The sequence below is a fragment of the Drosophila serrata genome, unplaced genomic scaffold (assembly GCF_035046125.1).
Source record: "Drosophila serrata isolate PLE 108 unplaced genomic scaffold, ASM3504612v1 contig_272, whole genome shotgun sequence".
NCBI lineage: Eukaryota > Metazoa > Arthropoda > Insecta > Diptera > Drosophilidae > Drosophila > Drosophila serrata.
Genome location: NW_028257170.1, coordinates 1,245,083 through 1,269,068, shown reverse-complemented (window position 1 = coordinate 1,269,068; position 23,986 = coordinate 1,245,083). Strand labels below are relative to the sequence as shown.

At 34.6% G+C, this 23,986-nt stretch overlaps 1 protein-coding gene across 2 annotated transcripts in view; it reads right to left on the bottom strand.

Moving 5' to 3' along the window:
- The window catches only part of Msr-110 (DUF3736 domain-containing protein Msr-110), a 67,120-nt gene extending 53,711 nt beyond the window's left edge, over positions 1 to 13,409 (bottom strand). For both annotated transcript variants that reach the window (XM_086833917.1, XM_086833918.1), the window contains exon 1: positions 13,397 to 13,409. The gene's annotated coding sequence lies outside the window, so the exon portion shown is untranslated. The remainder of the gene's footprint in view (positions 1 to 13,396) is intronic.
- Between the last annotated feature and the right edge of the window lie 10,577 nt (positions 13,410 to 23,986).

The following is a 23,986-nucleotide window of genomic DNA, read 5'->3' as shown; positions in this document are numbered from 1 at the left end:
GTACATATATTTATAACTTTAAGTACTTACTTCTTAACTTCCAATACTTTTAGGATCTAGAATCTTTATAATCGATTTATTATTATAAATAGTTAATCGATTTCTTATAAATCGTTAATCGATTTCTTATAAATCATCAATCGAATTATTATATATAAATAATTGATTTATTTTAAATCATTAATATCCTCAATGTATTTAATTTTAAATTAAGTTTATGACGTTATTAGTCTATATCGATTTTGAAAGTCGATTAAATGATAACAAATTTTCCCATATCTTGAATCTTATACATTTATTTTTATTACAATTTAGATTAAGAAACGTACAATCTTCAATGACATTTATTAGCTCTGAACTAATTTATTATTATTCCTATTTATTATTATTATTATATATTCTTATAAAACGATTTATAAGTCTTTGATTGCTTAATGCATTTTTACACAACAGTGTAAAAATATATCAATACATTATAAGTAATTGATAAAAAAAATATTAATCCCTTTGTTAACTTCCATCGAATATCAATCGCAATATGAAAATGATTTCCCAAAATCAAGACATTGCAAACTAATAGATTTCAACTTGCAAATTTTCGCTTAGCAAACTTCAATTATCTTTTCTGTCTTCGGGAGAATGTACAATTTTCCTGAAGCCCTAAATCATTTCCTTTTGTGGCCTTCTGCCTCTTGGGTTTTTCGTTATTTGGCCATTTTGGTATTGGGTCTCAGGTTTTTTGAGCTTTCCACTGCCGCAGTTAGAGCTCTCTTTGGCCCTGTCAGAACATCACGAATTTGCCACGTTTTGTGGCCGCTGTTTTTGTGGTTGTTGTTGTTCTTGTTGCTTGCAGCGTTGCAATTGAGCATGCAGCAAACATTACTGTACATTCACCCACTTTTCAAAGTTCAAACACAGACACTGCTCCACAGATACAGGCACAGACAGAGGCGCAGCCGAGGAGAAAGAGAAGCGAAACAGAAAAAAATTGCATTCTAACAGAGTTGCGCATGCGCAGATGGCCTATTGGTATGGCCAAGTGGTATTGGTAGTGGTATTTGCCATTGCCACGATATATAGTGGTAGTGAGATGCAGTTGTGCAGTTGCCGCAGAAAGAAAGAGGCGAAAAAAAACTGCTTTCTCTTGCAGGCCAAAATCAAATTCGCTAAACATCGTGGCAAAAATAACTTCTAATGCAAAAAAATCAAGCAACCAAGTCAGGGAAATTTTAGGAAATATGTTCTAAATTAATATTACAACTTGGAGTACAGAAAATTTACGATTAAATAGAAAGATTTTGTTATTTCAATAAAATCTTTAATTGAAAGGAAACCAATTTTATAATTAAACAAGAACCAAACTAACATGCAGTAAAATTTTTTATATTCTTGCAGTTTGCAATTCAATTATAGGATCCGATCGGAAATCAATCATAACTAAGCCTAAAATTATCGCATTCTTTGAATCAATATTTTTATATGACCATTTTTTCGATAAATTAAAGTTTTAAAATCTTCATAACAATGCCAAAAAAGCATTAATTTTAATTCGGAAAGCAGCCCTTAGTTAATTTTAAATAGGGTAATAAATATGCGTTCTAAATTTCGAATTTAACAAAATTTAAATTTTCATCAATTTTTGAAAATTTTAACGTTGTAAATTTATATACATTTTTTGAAGAAAAAAAAAATAAAAAAAATTGTTTGCCTATGACGGCTAGATCGATTCGGCTTTTGATGCTGATCAAGAATATATATGATTTATAGGGTCGTAAATGACTCCTTCGTAGCGTTACAAGCTTCTGAGTAATTTTATAATACCCTGCAAGGGTATAAAATCTTGGTTTTGTATTTCATTAAAATATAACTAGTTTTTATAAAATTACAAGAAATTAATTGTTATTATTTCTGAATAAAATTATATGAGATAAAGTTAGAATATAGATATTTATTTTTTATGATTCTGTTAGATAGTTAATTTATAGAAGCTGTCACAATATTTGCTGTTTCTAAGCCTTTATTAAGGTCATCAAATATTTGTAATACTTTAATATGTTAATAGCTTAGTTTGATATAAGTTTTAGTAAACATTATTTTTTAAATATTTCCATTTATTACAGTCACCAAAATGATCTTCAAGCTTTCCTTGTCGCCGCTCAAGGCAAACAGAATCCGTATTTGAGCCACGTTAAAAGCAAAAAGTGGAAAATTGCACAGCTCTCATCTGTGTGTGTGTGTGTGTGTGTGTGTGTTTGAGTGTGTTTGCAAAATGTACGGTTATAATGCACTCGGCTGAATTTCAGCATTTCACTTAGCGAAGCGAACACAATTCTCTGGCTTTTCCAGCCATTCGTTCTGGCTGGTCTCTTTGCTCTTTTGCTGTTGTGGCAGTTGCACAAAACACCAACACACAGATATACTCATCGGAAAATAAAGAAAAGCCCCGTTAGGCGAGTGTTTATTACGCTCCTGTTACAGCATACAAAGTACAATCAATAGAGCAACAGCAAGGGATTCGATAAAAAAAAGAGAGAGGACACCCCGGGAAAAGTGATAGGGGAAAAGAGGGGAGGATATATATAGGAAAATTTCTGTTAAGAGGAAAATGTTTAAAGAATATATATATATGCATGTTTATATATCAGAAAATTACTATTTATTGTAACATATTTACAACTCACTTCAAAAATATAAAGAAGAAATATACTAGGACTTTACTTTAAACTTTAAATGAGATTATATTGATCACGAATCTATCATACTTTTTTATCAAGTTTATGTATTAAAATATGTAATACATGTATATTATTACAAGGTTATTAATAATTAATTTGCTCTTAAGATAATTTATTAGAAAGACTAAATGACAAGAGGGTCTGCAATTTATCTCAATATTAAATAAGCTATTGCGAAAATATCGAATTTATATCAAATTAAATATTATCACACTTGGAAAGTCTAAAAATTTTAAAAAATCTTATCTTTTAGTGATCTTTTAATACATTTTTGAATTGAATTTCCCAAAGCATGTAACCTTAAGTTTAATAAACAGGTTCTGAGGTACATATAAAACAAAAATATTGAGATATTTCAAAACTACATATGAAAATATACCTTTCAACATGTAGAAAATAGATCATTTTGCCTTTAGGCAAGGGAAATTCGCTGCCATGGAAACTCGAACAGTTTTCACATTTGCCCAAAAGGCAATGGCAAGAACGTTTCGCTTCTAAGAGACCTGGCCTATTCCAGGCGATCGGATCGGATCGGATTGGATCGGTTTCTGCACTCTATAATTTTATTACTCGCTGGAAAATGTATACCAGAATTGGTAGAAGCTGTGGGGACTGGGCATAATTTCAGTTATTTGCAAGCCGCAAGAGTTCCTCGGTTCTTCTCGGCGGCCTCTCTCATGCGCTTGGGCCAACGAACTTCCGGGCCAAGAGCAGCAACTGCAACAGGCAACAGGCAAGAGGCAAGAGGCAACAATAACTGCAATGGGAAGCGTTGGCCAACTAACGCTAACAGCAAAAGCAAAAGCAACAACAATGGCAACTGCCACAACTGCATCTCGCCATGAAATTAGGTCACTGGGAATTCTTTTTTGTGCAACATTTCGCTGCCCGTTGTTTGTGGTTAGAACGTTTTTTTCCCCCCCTAACGTTTTTCTTTCCTGCTGCTGCTGCCATTTGGGAAATGTTCCCAGCTGCATTCTGTACTCCGAGTGTGATTATGGCCAAGAAATATCTTTTTGCTTGCCAATTTTCAATTAGTTGCAATTTTTGTTACTTTTTTTTTGGGGTTTTCTATTATTATTATTTTTGTTGTTTTTGTTGCGGTTAAGAAAATGAATTTTTTGACATCAATTGCGGTCGATGGTAGGTTATTTATATTTTTTTTTTGGTAAAGATGAAGATGTGCGATTGTTTGGTAGATAGATGTGATATGTGGGTTGTGGTAGGCAGCGATTTAGAAAAGAATCTGAGAGATTATTGGTAGCTAAATGGGTTTACTTTATTATTTATTATTAACAGGAAAATTGGGTGAAGAATTCGTTAATTAAAGGTGAACAGAAAGTGCTTAATATTAATATAATATTATTAATAATAAGGGTTTCCAATTAAGTTTCAAATAATTTAAAGAGTCTTAAAACCTTAAGGTTATTATTAATTTATAACGTATTAATATGTGTTCTGTTGTTTAGTGCCTTTCAAACAGATTTTCACTTACATTAGTGTCTTTATTTAACATTTTGAAGCATTTAAACAATTTTTGTAAGTTTATTTGGTCAAATAGCTTCATATTCATAGAAATATGGGTAATATACGTTTTATAAGAAGAAAACAAGTTACAAAAAGCAGCAGAGCTTCACAAATAAGATTCGTAAAATATTAAAATCAGAATGCTCCTTAATCAGTCTCATAAAGTTCTTTTAAAAAAATAAGTTTTTCTTCTAAAACCTCTCAAGAAATCAAGAGAAATTTTCCTCCCACATTCTGACAATTTAGTAAGTAATAAAAAAACACCGTCTCCTCTCATAAATAGCCAATTAAGTGGAATGTATTTCATAATTGCATTTCGGAGATTGCCTTCATCAGTGGTGCGAGGTGAATGTTTCCCAAAGAACTTTTGGCTCGGGAAAATCTTTTCAGATATTTCCCAATATGTGTGTTTGTGTTTGCTGTCGCTGCGGATTTTTCTTTTGCGCCTTTCCCTCAATAAGTTTCTTGGAAAATGCTTCTTGGCGACCGGTTTGCATCTTTGGGCTGCAAAAAAGAATCGCGAAGCTACCGCGGAGTACTGTTATATTCTGCTGCATCTCACTGCCGCTCTCTACCTGTCTCTCTTTCACCTTTCCTCAACCGTCTCTCTCCCTCTCTCCTCCTCTCTATCTTACTGCAATTTTCTGTCTCTCTCTCTCTCTCTGGTAAACTGCATCTGTATGCAAGTCTCCTTTCGCTGTGCTTTTTGCACACATTTTTCAAATGTAAGTTACTTGCGGTCATTGCCTTTAACTGCTTCTTCTTCTTCTTGTGCTGCTTCTTCTTTCAGCTGCCGATTCTCCTTCTTCTTCTGCTGCTTCTTCTTCTTGTTCTTCTGTTGCAGCTTGAAATGCAACTTTTTTCGCTACATTTTTCACTGCAATTCTGCAAATTTCTTCCCATTCTTGACAACTCTTTGGTGTTTTAATTTTATTTGTTAGCATTTTTGAAGATACTTTGTATCGCTTTCTTGTAGAGGAATATTTTAAGATAGTTTTTAAAGAGATGTGGCGACATTTATAGAAGGGTTTCTTAGGTTTCTGATGGGTAAATGTTATGGTATAGTATTTGCTATGTGATCATAATACCTTCATAATAATAATAATAATAATAATAATAATAATAATAATAATAATAATAATAATAATAATAATAATAATAATAATAATAAAAATTTTGTCCAAAGTTAAGGCTGTAATTATTTGATTATATATTTATTATTTTAATTTGTGATGGAATGTATTGCTGTGCGAACTATATATCATTATATAATATTTTATTATATTATATTCTATTTGTAGAACCATAGTTCAAGAATATAAATGCATTTTTTCTTTCGTATACAATTAACCAAATGTTAATTATCAGACAAATGTCATTCCTTTTGAAATAATGCTATAACTAGGGTTTATGGTCCCAAAAAGACCGATAAAATCAAGGACAATTATTTAGACCTTATCTTAGTTAAAATATTTCCAAAAAATAATCAATAAATTTAAAAAATACTGCTTTTTGATAGAATGAACGTATATTACTTTATTAAAATATTAAAAATGTGTTAAATATGGTTTTTATTTGAATTTTTTATTATTATTATTTGTTATTAGTTATTTATATTTATTTATTTATATATTTTATTAATATTTTCCGCCTCATTGAGCTTAAATTTAAGTTATTAAACGATTACCTTTAATTTTCCGCTCGAAGCACAAGTAAATACGAATGACTTAGGCAACGAACTTGCCAGAACCGAACGGCCGAGCAGAGCAGCAGCAGCGGCAGCGCTGCCGAGCAAGAAGCAAAGCTGAAGAAGAAGAAGCACTCCGGCAGCCAGTTCAACGAACCTGCGCCTCGAATCTAGGCTAAACATTCTCAGCTCCGCTGCTCTGTCCGCTGCTTCTGGCTCTGACGCTGACGCTGCCTCCGCTGCCTCTGCTGCTGCTGCTGACGTGCAATGAAAACGAAAAGTACCGTAAGCTAACCGCTACGCATGGAGCAAAGGAAGAAGAAGAAGAAGTCGAAGAAGAGGAAGACGAGACTCTTCCAGAACATTGAACGCGGCATTTGATTAGTGAGAGGGGAACATGGCCAAGAAGAGACTTGAGGCCAAGTAGGAGTAGGAGGAGAAGGAGGAAGAGGAGGAGAAGAAGTAGTAGAGGGTGGAGGTGGCGACTTGGCCTGGCCAGAACGTGACGTTCTATTTGTCTGCTAATCAAATGAAGTCAAGCCATGGCTCGAACGGAAGTTGCATGCGCCTTTATTAGCTTTTAATGGGAAAGTTATTAAAGTCAAAGAACATATGACAGTTGTGAGAAGTAAATATAATTTATATAGAATTAGAAATACATTTGTGCACTATACTAAAATGATTTTTAATTAACAAATTTATATAAGTATATGAAGATTTATTTATTGTAGTGATTGGAAAGTTTTCAAGTAGAAAAATACAATTCTATACTTGATTCTTTCTTAAGCTTGATTTATTTAGAACTTACATTGCAAATTATTAGAATAACTTTGAGGACATTTTAGGGATGTTTTCCTAGATAAATATTGTATCAAATTAAGTAATGATATGTATAATTAATTATGTATTTGAATTTGATGCACATATAATTCCTTAAATTTAATAAATATTTATCTAGGAAAGCATCACAAAATTCCCCAAGTTTAATTATAATTTATTAATTAAATTTATTGAGAAAGTAATAAATTAACTTACATATAAAATGTGTTTCTTTATTTATTTTTTTTGATAAATATATTTATCAACTTAAGAAATAATGTGTAAAACTAAATTTATATTTATTTGTAGGGAAAATAATCAATTATATCTTACATATTAGATGGGTTTCTTGATGTTTTTTTTATAAATATTTTATTAAGTTAGGAAATAATGTGAAACTGATTACATATTAATATGTTAAGAAACTAATCTTATTTTTTACAACTAGTAATATAATTAAAATATGATTCTAAGACTTTTACCTTAAGAATTGCAAGAATAGAAGATGTTCTTAGAAGTTATTAGTCTTCAAAAAATAACATTTAAAAGGAAAAATCCACCAATCTTAAGTTTTTCTTTTACCTATGTACACTTAACCCATGTCCGCATAATCTAGGCTCTCAGAATTCTTTAGCGGGAGATGCCTTTCGCAATTGGCTAACTGACAACTTGGCTCATTGGACTTGGCCTGTCAATTGTTTGGTCGTCGAAGTCTTTCGTTTTGCTGTCTTCGTTGTTGACGTCGTCTCCAGAACTGCGAAAGCAAAACAAATTGGTGAAAGTTGTTGGCCATCGTCGGTTGCTTTGTTTTGCGTTATATTCGCGTTCTTATTCGCAACAACAAACGGTGGAGAAGAAAGAAGGTTCTTCGCGGCAAACCATTCTTTTCATTTCGTGTTACAAAAACGGTCGTTGAACCTGCTCGCTTAAAAAACTCCAACTCTGGAGCGGTTCTTCGCCTTTTGTTCATCTGTAATAATTTGGCGTGTAAACAGGCCCCATGAAGTCAACGACTTCTGTGCCGATCCGATCCAACAACTTCATCATTGCCTTTTCGGCATTAACACACCGATAACACTGACTCACTCACAAGAGTTTCTTTTCATTGGAATTGGATTTTGGAGTTGGAATCGGGGAATCGGGAATCGGGGAATATCTCTCAAAAGGAATTGGGCTAACGGCTTGACTCAGCCAAACAAACTAACCGAAAGTGTACTGCCAAAAATTTAAAAACAAAATAAGTTGCAAACACACACAAGAAACCCCCATTATGTCCGGCATATGTTAATTCTGACCATGGCATTTAACAACTGTAACCAAAAGTAATAACAACAACAACAACAACAACATCATCCACATGTAAACAAGATCTCTGACTCATTTGTTTTGTTCCGTTTTTGATTAGGGCCAAATGTGAGTGAACTGCAAAGGCAAAGGCAGAAGAAAACTTGATAGATTTCGTAAACATTCTGGGGAATTCTACCGATGCGCAAGGGAATTTCCACAACTTAAGTGGGTCACAACCATAATGATATAGGGGGAAGCCTTTATATTGATTCTTTAAAAGGGTTTTGTATGAATTTTAAAGAATAACAAGAAAGGACGCTAATTTCGGCACGACGAAGTTTGTATACCATTGCAGACCGAAATTCGATCGCTAGGAATTAATACAATATAAATTATATATATATGTTAAAAAACAATAAAGTAATGCCTGCATTTTCCTTTATTTTTAACGATCGTTTGTATGGCAGCTATATGATAAAAGAGTCAGATTTTCATAACATTGAACACAAAATTCTAGATTAATATATAATGGCTAATTACCAAATTTGATGAAAATCTGTTGAAAACTGGAAACTGGAAACTGTTATAAAAGTTGAAAGTCATTGTTTATTAGTGTTCAAAGTTATTAACTGAACATACATACTTACTGGTCATAGGCACTTCCTGTTCAGAGTTACTTAAGGTTCATTACTGCTCATAGTTACTTATTGTTTATAGTTAAATTAAATATCAGCTCGCTGCTCCTCTCTGTCTCTCCCCCTCTCACTCTATGTTAATCGCTCTATGTTAATCTCTAGAGGCAACTGCTTCCCTTCCATACACTCACACTCACTTTCTCTGCTCTTCTCTGCTCTGCTCTGCTCTTCTCTGCTCTGCTCTTCTCTGCTCTTCTCTGCTCTGCTCGGGGACTATAAATAGAGGCGCTGAGGTCGCGCGCGCCTCAGTCTGTCCTAGGGGTACCTAGTGTTAACATCAATAGTGATAGTGCAAGTGATCAGCCTTCGACTTCAAAAATATGACATGGCCAATGAAACACATCTGGATGACTAGGAAGAAGCATACTTTGGATGAAGTCACCTAATCTTGGTTACTACACTGAATGGAAGTAAACAATGACGTGTCCTTTACTGCGGTAAGTCTTAACCATGACATTTATATTATGTATGAAGAAGCTATTGGTGGTATCAGATCTAGGTCTAGACTATATAATCCAATTTATTTTCTTACTGCTTTGTTCCCCTTTACATACTTAGAAACTTTCTGATATTTTTAGATACTTTAGATACTTACTTATTATAGTTACTTACTAGGATGTGTAAGACGGGTTAATGGGAAGAAACAGAAGCTTAAAGATTGCTTTAAGTCTTCTCCTTCGAAAAATAATCCCAATTATTATTTCAAGTAATTAGAGCTATTTATATTATAATTCATAAATATAATGTACATATTTAAGTATTTTCATTACTCTTAAAAGAGTTGTTGTATAATTTACTTATTCTTTATTCATGGCTTTAGAATTTTAGACTACTTTTTGCTTCCTTTTCTACTTTTCTAGTTACTACTTCCTCTCTTGAACGATATCTGATTTTAATGCAATCAAAACTTGAAAGACAAACCGCCTGAGATCCCTCAAGTGTGATCACAAACAATTACCATTGCTCCACCAAAGACCCACAATTGTCTCGACTTAATATTCCAACTTTCCTTTTGGACTCCATAGATTATCTCACTATAATTTTAGCACAGTTTTGTTCTACTTCAACAACAGTCATCCGAAGAATGTTGCACAAACTGAGAAGAATTCTTGCCAAACGCTTATCCTCTAAGACATCGAGTTCAACCTGCTGGAGATGTGAAAAGACCAAGAATGGGACTATGAGATAGGGGGAGATACACTTGAATTCAAAAGGTTTTAAATCTTATATTATTACTTACTAAATATTGTATTAATAGCTGGTAAGTATGCCTAGCTTTAAATGTTAAGCTTTACTTGCAATAAAAGAATAGAAAATCATATCCAGAAAAGAGCTAAAGAAGCTGAAGCTTCTACTTATCTGTAGCTTAGTTTTCTTATATAATTAATAATAAATAAATGTTTTATTAGGATTAAATGAATACTTTTCTTATCCATATATTGTATACCAATTTTCCTATTGTTTAGAAACTAATTTTTAGATACATTTAATTTGTTGCAGTGTACAAAGACTCACATTAGAATTCCACAATCGTCATCATCCTGAGATGCATCAGTTGCAATCGTAATAGCATTTTGATGATCGTTCCGTCTTATCAGTTAGCCGAAATCTGTAACGAAGCCTGCCGTAGAATTCTGCAGAAGAATTCAACTGTTTAATTATTTGTCATCTCTTTTGCTACTCCACTTCTCCGGTTCTCTCTGTGTGTGTGTGTGTGTGTGTGTGAGTGTGCAGAGCTCCAAGTTCAACGCACTCGTTTGAACTGCAGAGAAGAGTGAGATAGCATCCGAATGAGAAAGAGAGACAGAGAGAGAGAGCGAGAGAGAAGCAGCATTTCCGCAAAAAATCTAAGTAGAAGAATTCTTCCAGCGAGATACTTTCATTGCCAATCTCTTGTGTGTCTCTCTCCATCAGCCATCTCTCTCGAAAATGCTGGCTCTGCAGCCGCCAACCAGTTTTCCCAATGCAAAAAGAAAGGCTTTCTTCTTCGGCCGTTTCTTCTGACTGCAATTGCAATTCTTTATTTTTTTCTTCTTTCTTTTGCTTTCCGCGTCTTTATTGCAATTTGAAAGTATGACCGACTGAGTCGCCTTCTAACCAGTTGGGTAATTTTTCGGCTAGATTCTAACTCGAAACTCCATCTTGGGCCACGAAGTTTGGCTTTTGTGTTAAAGTTCATTTGGTTAGATTGCCATTCTTGGTCCGTAGCCCGGGTCTTTCTTTTGTCTGACGGTCAATGAACTGCCGAAAAAAAGAAGAAACAGAACTTTATACATATACAACCGAAAGCAAATCAAAAGTTCGTTACATTCCCCTCCGCTTACATAAAAAAAGGAAGGAAAGAAAGAAAAACGAACATTTTGAACGCACTTTTATTTTTGGGGGGGGCCAGAAAGAGAGGTAAATGGAGGTAGAAAGAGAGATAGAGATATATACCTCAGCGGCGTATTAATTTTTCTAATTTGTCTAACCGCGAGGCGAATGAACTCTCAGTTTGGAGTTTTAGTTTTACGTTTTTTTATTATTATTATTATTATTTTTTCTACTTCTTTCCATTTGGTAGTTTGCCTTTATGTCATGATGTTGTTTCGTTTTCGTTTCTTCAGCTCAGCTCAGCCCCCCAAAAAAAGTCTTGGCTTAGCTTTTTGAACCTATGAAGACATAATCGTTATAGTCGCAGCCAAAGTTCAAAGAACTCACCTCCACTGGCTTCGTGTGCGGAGAATTCTATTGTGAGAATTCGTGCATAAATTTGAATAACACGCGTATGAGATGTTCCCAACATAGAACTGGAATAATGTTTCGCTTTTTGGGTAGAATAGGGGGGTTGGGGGACAGGTCGTTAGATATGGAGGGGTTTCTTTGATTTATGGAAATTTCAAAAGCATAAAACATAAAAATCATACGAAATTACCAAAAGATCAAATCATTAATCATAGATCGTTTTGTGCTGAATTCAATTTGCATTTTTTAATCGTTTTTAGAGGGAAATTATCTTTGTTTCTATCTCGCTTCACTCGCAATTTCAGTTTTGCTAGTTTATGACGAGGAATTGAGTTATCAATTCGAATTTTAATGTCATTTCGCACATAAAATTATTCGCAGCTTTGTTCAATAGATTGCATTATGTTTAATTTGTTAAAGAAACTCATTAATTACTTGGACTTTTGGTTGGAACTATTAAAAAAGAGTTCTCAGATGTGGGTTAAGGATAGCTAGTAGATAACTAGTATTTTGGTTTTTCAATCACTGAAAGATTGCCATCGATTTGGTAGTAAAGAATATAGTATATATACTGATTTAATGATTTTTTGATGATTTGAGTAGTTTAGATCTTGAACCAAAACTCTTGATTTATGAGCTAAAGATGTGAGATGAATTTAATCTTTGAATTACTTTTGAAATTTTTGTATTTTGGTATAGGTAATAGACAAAACTAATGAATATATTGATGTATTAAGCAATTTAAAGGTCTTCTTTTCTGGGTTGTGAACGTATCCTTTTGAAGTATTATGCTAATACGAGTTCTTTCTCTGGGTTCCAATCGTATCCTTCCCGTATCCTTAATCATTAGGTATTATTAATTTTTAGGTTCTATTAATTACTCATTATTAAGAGAAGGTGTTGTTCTTTAATAGTATTATGTGTAATGTCTGGATACCTGAAGTTTTACATATTATTCTGCTATATGTAGACAATATATGAATTAAATAGATGAAATAATATGTGAGATAAAAGATTATTTAATGGTATTTCTCTAAAAACACTCAGATATTGTATCCTTTACATATATCAGATAAAAAAAAACAACATTGAATTAATTGAATATAGTTAAAAAATACAATAAGGCTTTTTTCTGTTAAAAGTTCAAGGCTTCAAGGTTTTATACGGATAAAAAAAGGAAGCTAGTATAAAAAGATCTCTTTATTCCCACGTAATTATATGTAAAATGTGTTTTCTTGTACCGTTAGCTACCTCTTGTACCCAACAGATGTGTCCTGGCATTTACATATGGATATCCCCATTATAACAATTTAGGCTTCCTTCCTGTTTTTCTCAAATCTATAATAAGAATACCCCAAAAGAAACCAAAATCTAAGAGGTAAAACCTAACGGTGCCGCCAAGTGAATCCTTTTTTCTTCCCGTCAGCTGCTGCTCCACGAACTTCCCCTGCTTCGAAAATACATCCATTCATTCCAACATGTTGTCATAATTGATATCCGCTGGGATCAGTTTGAGCTCAACTCAACAACTGTTATAACCCACTCACATCTTACAGTTATGCTTTTGCATTTACAGTTATGCAATGGCAATGGCAACGGCAACGGCAACGGCGACAATGCATATGCATCCTTTTCGAAACGAAACGAAACGAGTTTCCTGTCTGTGAAATTTAAATAATGAACAGCAGAAAAATAAACCCGCTGCTGCTCCTTTGCTCCTTTCCATTTCCCGCAATTCTCACTTTGGCTGTCGAGCAAATGAAGCAATCGCAAGGAGTTCCGCCTTCGACGCCTACCCATTCCAAGGCATCCTTGGAACACTGAGAACAATAGAACAATAAACACTCGCAGAATGGTTTGGAAAACAACATTTTTACCGTAATCCTTTCGTTTTGATCCGCTTGTGAAATACACATACACACGTAGAGGATATTTTCATTCGACTGAAAACGAGATTGAGGAAGAAGGATTAAGGAATGTTGCGCCGCTACCTGGGCAGCCAGGACATGAGTTTGCTTTATTTGAATATCATGTTGTGTCAGGTACCGCTATCGCAACGAAACGAAACGAGAAGAAACCCGCCAAGCCGGGGAAAAGGTTCAGCAGCGTCAGGTGCTCGCGAGGGTTGATGTGAGGAAGGGATTTCGGGATCCTCAATCAATTTGATTGCGTGAAATGGAGAAAAATGATATTCTATCCCCCTAACAATAACATCGCGGCAGGGAAAGGATAGAGAAATTGAATGTTTACACAAACCCTCAAAGACAATCGATTGCAACACGCACATGTTGCGCACAACACAGGATGTGAAAGGATATGTGTGTATGTGCCTTGTGGAAAATAACTTACTCGAACAATTTTCCCTTCTCCCTGTCTTCTATTTCCCTTTTTCCGTAGCGGAAATGGCAGCAGTTCACCGACGGCTACTGTCCGAAAAGCAATACCTAATTATGGCAAGGACACGGTCATAAAGCCATAAAATCAATTGTCAAAGGGTTTGGCATCTCCTCCCATTCTTTCTCTTTGGCCATTAGTCCGGCTTTCTCCTTTTCAAGGGAATCCTTTCAACCCGTTTATGTCCTTTGCACGGTAGGCAAATCAGTTGCATTTCCTGTGAAAATATATCTAGGCCAAAGGCGCGACGCGCCCACTTTGCTTTCAAGTTCGTTGCCTAAGTCTTTCGTTTCATACATGAAAATTTCAACCGAAAATGATACAAAATAAATACAAACAAAAAAATCCACAACAAAAAAAGATTGCTCAACTGCCGAAAAATAAAGAGACGTTGCTTTGAGTTCAACGAACGATGAGAATATATATATATATATTAACAACAATGCTCTGTTACCAACAGTCAGTCAGTCAGTGGTCATCTTCTCCCCCCGAACCCCTTTCTTTTGCCGCCCAAAAAACCTGGCTCTCAGTTTGTTGACCTTCTCGGCTTTTATATTTCATTATTGTGTGTGTGTTAGTGTGTGTGAGCCCAAAATGAAATGGAAAAGAGCGTCGTTGAGTTGTGGCCCAGAACCCACCGAATTTTACACGAAACACTCTCGCCCCGATACAAAAAACACGCGCTTTTTTATGCTCTTCTCCAGTGTTGAGATTTTTCTCGGGCCTCCCCCCTCTCTGTGTCTCAATGTATATATATATTTTGATGTATCAACTCTATTGACTTGCTTTTTTGGGCAATTTTTGTTGGTTTTGTTGTTGTTGTTGAAAAGTGAAGTGAATCACATTGATTCCCCCAGTTTTAAACGCACAGTAGCTGGAATTAAAATGAATTTATGGGAGCAAAAAATATAAAAAGGGTATTTTGGGATTTAAGGAAGCCGGTTTGGATATTTTGAGAGGGAGGAAAATATAAAAGGAAAATATGAAAAAGGATATATAGAATAAAGAAAAGGATCGGGTGGATAAAGAGGGTTTTTATTAAACCAGAAATTTTGAGGGTTTGTGTGTGAGTAATGAAAAAATAGAAATGATTTTGATAAGCAACAAAAGGTGATGATAAACATCATTGTATTTATCTATATATACCTAAATATAATTTTAAAAGAATCAATGGTTAATCTTATCATAAAAATATAGAAAATATAATCTTATCATGAAAATATATTTGCAATAAAAAGTAAAACTTCTAAGAATGTTAATTAAAGAGTTTATAATTTTAAAATATTTTTCTAAGCAAAATTGTTATGTCATAAAAAATAAAAGAAATAATTTATTTATAAAGAAAACAAATGAATAACTTAAAGGCAATGAAAATAAGACACAAATCTTTGAAAGATTCAAACCGATGTAGACTTGTTTTTCTCATTTAAATAATATATTCTATAAATATTTAGACCTAGTGAAAAATACAGAATTATATTGAAATATCTATTATCAGTGGAAAAAGTACAGGTAAAAATATATAAATATATATACACACAAATCGTCAAGAATTTCTGGAATAAGGAAAGCGAAACAAAAAGCCATGGAAATAAGACACAAATCTTTGAAAGATTCAAACCAATGAAGGACACTTTGTAGACTTGTTTTTCACATTTAAATAATATATTCTATAAATATTTAGGCCTAGTCAAAAGTTCAGAATTAGATTAAAATATCTATTATCAGTGGGATAAGTACAGAAAAAAATATATAAAAATACAAATACAAAACACAAATCGTCAAGAATTTCTGGAATAAGGAAAGCGAAACAAGAAGCACGACGAGCGATCAACAAACGACAATCGTCAGCAAAAGCAACAAAAAAACGGCGGCAATGAGGCTACAAATTGTGTATTTTCGCATTCGTTAAATTATGTCGAATGAGTTGGGCAAACAGAGTTTGCTTTTGCTTTGAACAAAAGCCCACAGAGAACACCTCTCGCCCACCTGCGATCGCTACTTGAGCTTGAGCTTCGACTTTGAGAAGGTGTGTCAAATGAGGGTGTTGTGTGTGAGTGTGTGTGTGTTGTGCCAGAACTCAACAGCTCCCGGTGTTGCTTTCTTTTGTGCTTCATTTCGATTTGAAATTATTTCCCAAACAAAGAAATAAAACTCGAATCATTGCGCATGCGGAACTTGAAACCAGGGAGTGGAAACTGTCTTTTGACAACTTATTAAAGGCTCCTTTGCAGGATGAATCAGCAGTTATTCATCATTTTCCAAAATACCCAATGAAATATTTATGATGCCACAAATGCACACGCACAATATAATCTTGTTTGTGTTTTTTTTTGCCAGATTACATGCGAATATATTCGGTAAATGTGAGATCTTTATCCTGGCACTTTGGCTAATATTTTGAGCTGGTCCTCTACCTGAGTTAACGACCGCAACCTTCTTAAAAAAGGACTAAGAGCCCAGAGGGAGAAAGTAATGGGCAGTCAAAGTCCTTGAACTGTGTTCTTTATGCTTTTGTTATTTTGTTTTTTTTCCACGCGTGTCTGTCTCGCTCCTCGGGAACAATGGGTCAGGGACTTGGGCCTGGTCAGGTCCATGTCCGGATCTGGTTACCTGAGATGGCGTGACGAGATGTTGCATCATTTTTGCGGCCAACGGTGCAAATCCGTGGAAATTTGTCCCTTGAGCCGGACAGCCATCCATCATCTTTATGAGGCATGCATAAAAAATGTTGTTTTGGGAATTCTGACAGGACCATAAACACATATATTTTTCCAACTAAGGAAAATGACTAAAGGAAATCTAATAAAAGCTAAAGGAAATTTGTTAAAGAAGAGAAGTGGAACAGTAGTTCCGCTTCCTTACGAACTAGGTCAAGATATTCCTTTAATGTTCTTTGAAAAGGATATGCAGCGGAAATGTAAGAAAGCTAAGGAAAATGTTCTAAGGAAAATAAGTAGATCAGTAGTTCCGTTTACCAACTAACTGGGTCACCATATCCTTGTTTTTCCAACACATCCTGCGCTTTTCCAGGTCATAGTTTCCGTTCAAATGGCCATCGAATTGATCTCTCAATGAAATGAGCACAAACACACATCAACCAGAATGGCACCGACACTTCTCCTACTATTTTCCCCTATTATCCTGCATCTAAAATTACATAATTATTGGGTACCCACTTCAAAGAAAGGAGGGAACCCTTAAAAAACGAACACACAGACAAGAAACCCATAAAAAACTCGAGAATTTTCGCGCGGAATGGGAATTTTTCCCATTCGATCGATTGTTCTCAACCCCCAAGAAAGGAAAAAAGCGAAGGAAAACACATCGAAATGGAAAACCTCGACAGATGCTGGGACTGATTCGTTGATTATCATCGCGGGGATCTTCGTCCTTATAACTGTGAACGCTTTTGATTTCGTCAGGTGTGATCCTCCTGGATGCTGATCCTAAGGATCCTGCCACTGCTGTTGCTTACCGGTGGTTGGAAATCCTTTTGTTGCGTGTTTACAGTTACTGTGGCTGTGGCAATTACGATCCTCAACCGGGAATCCTGTACGGATCGTGGGAGCGATCGTCTTACAGGATACAGCAGCGCTTAAGCGGTGATCTAACTGTTTTTAATTATGTCATGATGGGATATAAACATAAATTATAATAATAATACATTTTTACTAAACATTAATTGAAATTAAATATCTCTGATGCTGTTATGAAATAAGATCAGGTATATCCCCATTATTTTCTGTGTGTAGTTACAAACTCCTGATCCGATTTCGCATGTGCTCAAAAATCAATCAGCATTAGTCCAGAAAAACTGAAAACAAGAGCGACAACAGCTTAAGAGTTCATTGTTACAATTTATAAAGTTTTTCGATGCCATCGGCACCAGAGTTGGTCAGTAAACAACTCTGCAAAGATTGAGAGATACACTTTGAGACACAATGGTCAGACAAAGCAGAGCAAATTATACCCTATAACAATGGGACATAACAATGCGATCGGTAAACAGATGAGGAACTCAAGTCAATGGGATATGAATAATTTGCAATTGTTAAATGGGACACTTGTAAGGATAGGTGACATTGTAAGCAGGATATATCTAATCCTAAAGCATTAATTTTACTGAGGATCGAAAGTGATAAGGATAGTGATATATAGCTCATATTAATAATAATTTGAATTTAGTCTAAAATAAAATTGGAAAGATTTTCCTTTAAAGGAAATATTTAATATTTTTATAAATAAGTCATTATGGAATGATTAATTGATTCTAATTAATTTTATTTCCTTTTTGAAAATGGTATTCAAATAGTTTCTAAATAAATCTTATTTCCGTTTCGAAATCGGTTCTGTATTTTCTTTTTATAAAGTTCATAACTTTGATCAATTTTAAATTAAATTTAAATTCCACATAAGAACAAGAAAGTATTAAGGAAGATATACAAAAAAAAAGTGTTTTAAACACCCTACTTATCTTTGATTAAAAATCTTTATATGCATCTTTTGAATAAACCGTTTTTTATAAACTTAATTCTTTCTTAATTATGTTTCGAGTAATTAAGAAAAAATTAAGAAATTCTTAATTATTATATTTATTTATGGTTTTCTTAATTGGTACCTATTTTGACGTATATTTATCTATATCTATAAATGATTCTATTCTTGCATTTAAACAAATTTTTTAAATGTATATTTTTCTAATTTAATTTCATGTAACCCATATTTTTCCAAGTTTTTCCTGGCTTTTCGCACTTTTCTCGACACTTACCGTTGTTGTGAAAAAATCGCATTTAATTGGTATTAAGTAAAATGTAGAACATTGCGAGTTGGCTTAGTTTTTTTTCGCTGGCATCTTTGAGTGCTGCTGCGAGTGTTGGTGTTGCTGTTGGTGTTCTTGCTGTTGTTGATATTGTTGTTGTTGTTGATGTTGTTGTAATGTTAGAGTAATCATAAGCATAAAGTGGCGACGTTAGCAGCAAACGTCGACCGAGGCAGCGGCAATCTGATGGCGGCGTAGGCTGCACGGGGGATTGACACAAACACTTGAAGTCACTGCAAGTGGGAAGGAGACAGCGGAGGAGAGGGGGAGAGATGGCCGATTCACGATTCTTCCCGCTGTGTCTCTTCACTCTTCTTCTGCTCTTTCACCGCTGTGCGATTTGCGAATTTGCCGTACACACGTATTCGTGTTAACAGTTAGCTCTGCCTTTGTGTGTGCGCCATGTTTGCACTGTTGTTGTTAATGTTGTTGTTCATGTTGCTGTTGCTGCCTCTGTTGGCTTAGTTGTTGTTGCTGCTGCTGGTGCTGCTGCTTCTGTCGGTCATTGGCTTAGCACACATTTTTCATTTCATTGCGGAAAAAGAGTGAATTCCTTCAGCGAGTTGGAGAATTGGTGTATTGGAGAATTTATGTATTGGAGAATTGGTGTATTGGAATTGGAATTTATTAATTTATGCTACCAAAACTTTTTCGAGGGCTAGGAGAACTTTGGAACCCTATTTTTCCTTGTGATTGAATAGTTACTAAGGTTATCTTACCCAAAATGCATTTAATTTTTTACGGTATTTATATTATATAATATGTTACAAGGCTATTTTCATTTATTTTTAATATTTATTTTATAAAAGAGCTTGTGACACTAACATATATCAAATTATCTCATCTTTCAAAAAAAAATTAATAAAATACGTTTTAAAATTCAATTTTCAAATTGATTCGATATAAATCATTTAAGTTGTATCTAAAAAAACAATAGGTATCAATAAAAATTCAATTTATTCAATTTGATCTTAGCAAAATATTGTATAATTTAAGGAAATTTTTTTGCTTTTCAAAATAATTAAACTTATACGAAAATATACCCCTTCAGTAATAAATAAATCGAGTTATTTAGAATCTTTTAACGCTTGTTATTTCAATTTAATTAATTAAATTTAATGGTGTTATTAGGAACCTTTTTAGAGCACATTTTCCGCCACTCCAAACAGTTTAACTTCAAAAGTGCCTGTGTGAAGAGACAGCTTTCGGCTAAGTTCAAATAGCAAATAGCAAATAGCAGTTTTGTACTTCTAGTTCTCCTGGAGCCGCCTTTCCATCCTTTCCTGGCAGAATGGCATTCACCGAACGTCGACCGGCGGACCAATCAAAGTCCAACGGAATGGCTCTCAGACAGCCGACCAATTTGACCTGTACAGGTGTCTATTACTAAGACAAACAGACGGACAGGCGAGCACAGACTGACAGGCAAACAGAGAAAAGCATTCACTTTGTGACTATGTTACCTTCCGCCTCCCCATGTCTCCTGCTCGATTCTCCCAATTCTAAATTCTCGGTTCTCGATTCTCAATTCTCCAGTCTGCCGTTTGCCATTCCAGCTTCTGACGAATGGCAAGTTCATTGCTCCTAACCTAATTTTTCAAACATAATCATGAAGTAAATCAGGTTTGGCACATAGATAACACCGGAGACTGGAGACTGAAGACTAGAAGACTGAAGACTGGAGCCTGAAGACGGAAGGCTGTAGACTGAAGACTGGAGGAGGAGTGCGGCTAGAGACTCAGCCAAGTGGCTATCAATGAGTCGCCGTCTCTCCATCTTCATCTCCATTTCCATTTCCAACTCCATTTCTTTTTCTAGCAGTGTGTGCGGTGAGAGCTTTTACCGCAAAATTCGCGCGTGTGTTTAACACCTTTCGCGCCCCCTTACACTGCAAAGAAAAACAAGTGCACAAGCTTGTGATTCTAAATAAATTTTATTATGAAAAGACTTTATTTAAGGTTGTTGGCTAGTTAAAAATTTACGAAATTGATCATTTTTAAGACCAATTTAAGATCTAAACCCAATCTTACATTAGTTACTAAGTAAATTGTTGAAATATGTTGAAGTATTTTCCATTTACCTAACCTATTTTTACAACACCCTTTTTAAAGTTTTATTATTGCATTTACATTATTATTAAAATAGCCTATTTCATTTATCTGACTGTATAGATCAATTTTTAAAGTATTCAATATATTTTGAGTACTTTAATTCCTTTATTTCTCTCTGTGTGTAGAATCTGACGAACAGTTAAATAGGCAAGCTAAATCCAGCTCGTTCTGCTGTTCTATTGGCGTGGGCTCAGAGTCAAGTTCTTACAGAGTGACTCGGGCAACAAAATCAGCAACAGCAGCAGCAACAACAGCAGCAACAACAACAGCAACAGCAGCAACAACAGGAGCAACAACAGGAGCAACAGCAGCAGCAGCAGCAACAACAGCAGCAACAACAACAGCAGCAGCAGCAACAACAGCAACAACAACAACAGCAGCAACAAGATCAGCAGCAGCAACAACAGCAGCAGCAACATCAGCAGCAGCAGCTGCAACATAATCAACGTTAGCGGCGGCAACTGTTGAACTACTTACCCACTGGGAAGGCCGAAAACTATTTTTTTTAATTCACCAGCCAGAGAGCTGTAATTGATGGCCAGATTTGCCAAGATTGTTGTTGCTGTTGCTGCTGCTGGGAGCAGCTGACAACAAGTGGCAAGACTTTGGCAAACTCCTTAATTTGTTGAGTGACCACGCAGCAGACAAACCGAACAAATGCCAAATAAATAAACAATCAGGGGCTTCAAAAGATTTGGGTTAAGATTGATTGGTGTTGGTTTAAGTCCTGACAATTGTAGGATTTAGTAGATTGATTAAATCAGGGGGAAAAGGTTCACAATGATTAGGCAATAATTGGAGTAAAGAAAGGCCAATCCTTGCTAATATAGAATTTATTAAGATATAGAATGAATTTTAAAGGTATAATGGTATAATTTTTATTCTTAGCCTTTATGATTAAACCAAGATTTAATCAATGACCTTCATTAACTAAGCTCACTAACTAAAACATAATTACCAACAATTAGTCAGAATTAATTAACAACAACAAAAGTATTCATTGCCTTAAAATGCAAATCTTAAAATTAGTTACGCAACCGTTGTCCAATTATTCTTAACTACCTCAGACTTTTTTATTTTCATTTTTATATATTTTTCCTTTTTTTAACCACCAGTTGCGTGGCAAATCAAATGAAATAAATTAACTAGTGTTTGTTGTGTTGTGTCATGCAAAATAATTCACGAAATATTATGGCTTAATCCCGGTAATCAATCACAGCAAACAAAAGACTCAGGCGACAAACTTGAAATATGCAAAATACGAAATTCGGGATAAAAGCCAAGGGGAAGAATTTCTTTTTCTTGCCAAACAAAAACAAAAACGAAAACCAATGTAATAAATAAGTAAATATGTGTATATTTATGTACATATGTAAAAGTACATATATTTCATTGGGAACTTTCCTGTGTACGCCTTTTCATTTCAACCATCATTTATTTATTGAAAAAAACCATCAGCTTCTTTGGCTCTTAGCTGTTGGCCAATGAACTCCAGCAATGAAAACGAAATGTATAAAAAACGAAAACAACAAGAACACAAAGCGGCCACGAAGAAGAACCAAAAAACCTTACAAAAAAACAACAAAAACAACAACAGAACCCCCTCCCGAAAAAAACAGAAACCGAAAAATTGTTGTTGTTGTTTCTTTTTCGGCGTTCTTTCGTTTTTGGTAAGAAGTCATTGAACCTGGCCAGCGTGTGTGCGTGAGCTTGAAATAAACTTGGCTAACCAAAAAAACGAAATGAAATGTAAAGAAAAGAAATGATTGTTGCGCCCAAAAAATAACCGAAAGAGAGAAAGAGAGAGAGGGAAAAGAGCCATCAAAAGCGGGCAAAAGGCGGCTGGCCGATGATGATGAGTTGGCCAAGAAGCCGGGCCCGGCCAGCTGTAGATGCCGGCTTTTGGGCCTACGCATGCCATGCCCGTATCTCTCTCTCTCTCCCATTAACTACACATATACCTTCTATATATACATATATAGTGTGTGTGTTTTGGGTGTTAAATAATACAACCGAAATATTCGGTTTTTTTTTTGGTCGCGCCTAAAACGCACTTGTTGTTGCCAAAAGGCTTTTGCTTTTAGCCCCATACGAGTTCATATTTATTTAAAAGAGATGCTTACCCTTCCTTTTTTTCTTTCTTTACTTTCAATTATGGCATGGAATATATGGGATTTTTGTTGTGGATTCCAGATTCCAGATTCCATTCCCTGCGACGCAATAGTTTTATGCTAAATTCCCGAAAGATATCACTTTTGTTTATTCAACTGAGTTGAAAGTTGTTTCCTTTCGGGGATAGTCTGAAATTAATGATGCAAGATCAGATATCACCAAATTATGTGATTATAAATATAGAAATAGGAAGTTTCCTATTCTTTTATATATTTGTAAATAGAAACTAACCAACATTTGCAAGTTTAAAGTAAAAATACTATTAAATAGTATTTATTATCAATTGTTTATATATAAAAGGTATTGTGTTCCTTAGAACCTCATAAATACAACTTGTATTTAATGGTTCATGTATGTTCCTTAAGTACTAATTATAAGGTTTGCAAGTAAAAATATAAATACTTATACATAAAGAATACTCATAACATTCACAAATTTAAATATTTACTAGCTACTTATAATTACCTTAATGATTTCATAATAAAAACTGATTGTAAATGCTTACGACACGTGTATTTATTCTTCCATAAACATCTTTCCACTTCTGATGAAGATGATTTATTGACCATTTAAGCAGTTTTGCATAAAACACTTTTAGTTTTTTTTTCTCCCTTTTTTTACCTACCCTGCGTGATGATGTATTAACTATTAGAATTATGTTCATGCTCGTGCTGTGTTTAAGAATTTATTGACCCCATCGTTATGGGATTTTGCTTTCAGCCACAAAAAAGTTCTAATGGCCGAAACAAAAAAGAGTTCTAATCCCAGTTTGGGGCACAGAGTCTTTCGCTTTTTTTTCCTTTTGTGTTTTTTGGTTAAACTTTGAATGCTTCAATTGTTATTTATAGAGAATGATGGCAATGGCGAAAAAAAAAACTAATGAGCGGAGGGGTTTAGGCCTTTTTCCCGGCCACAAAACGGATATGCGGATTGCCTTTTGATTCGCACAATCCTCTGGCTATTGTCTTTCTACCAACTATTAACCATGAAGCGTAAAGTTCAAGGTTGGAGTT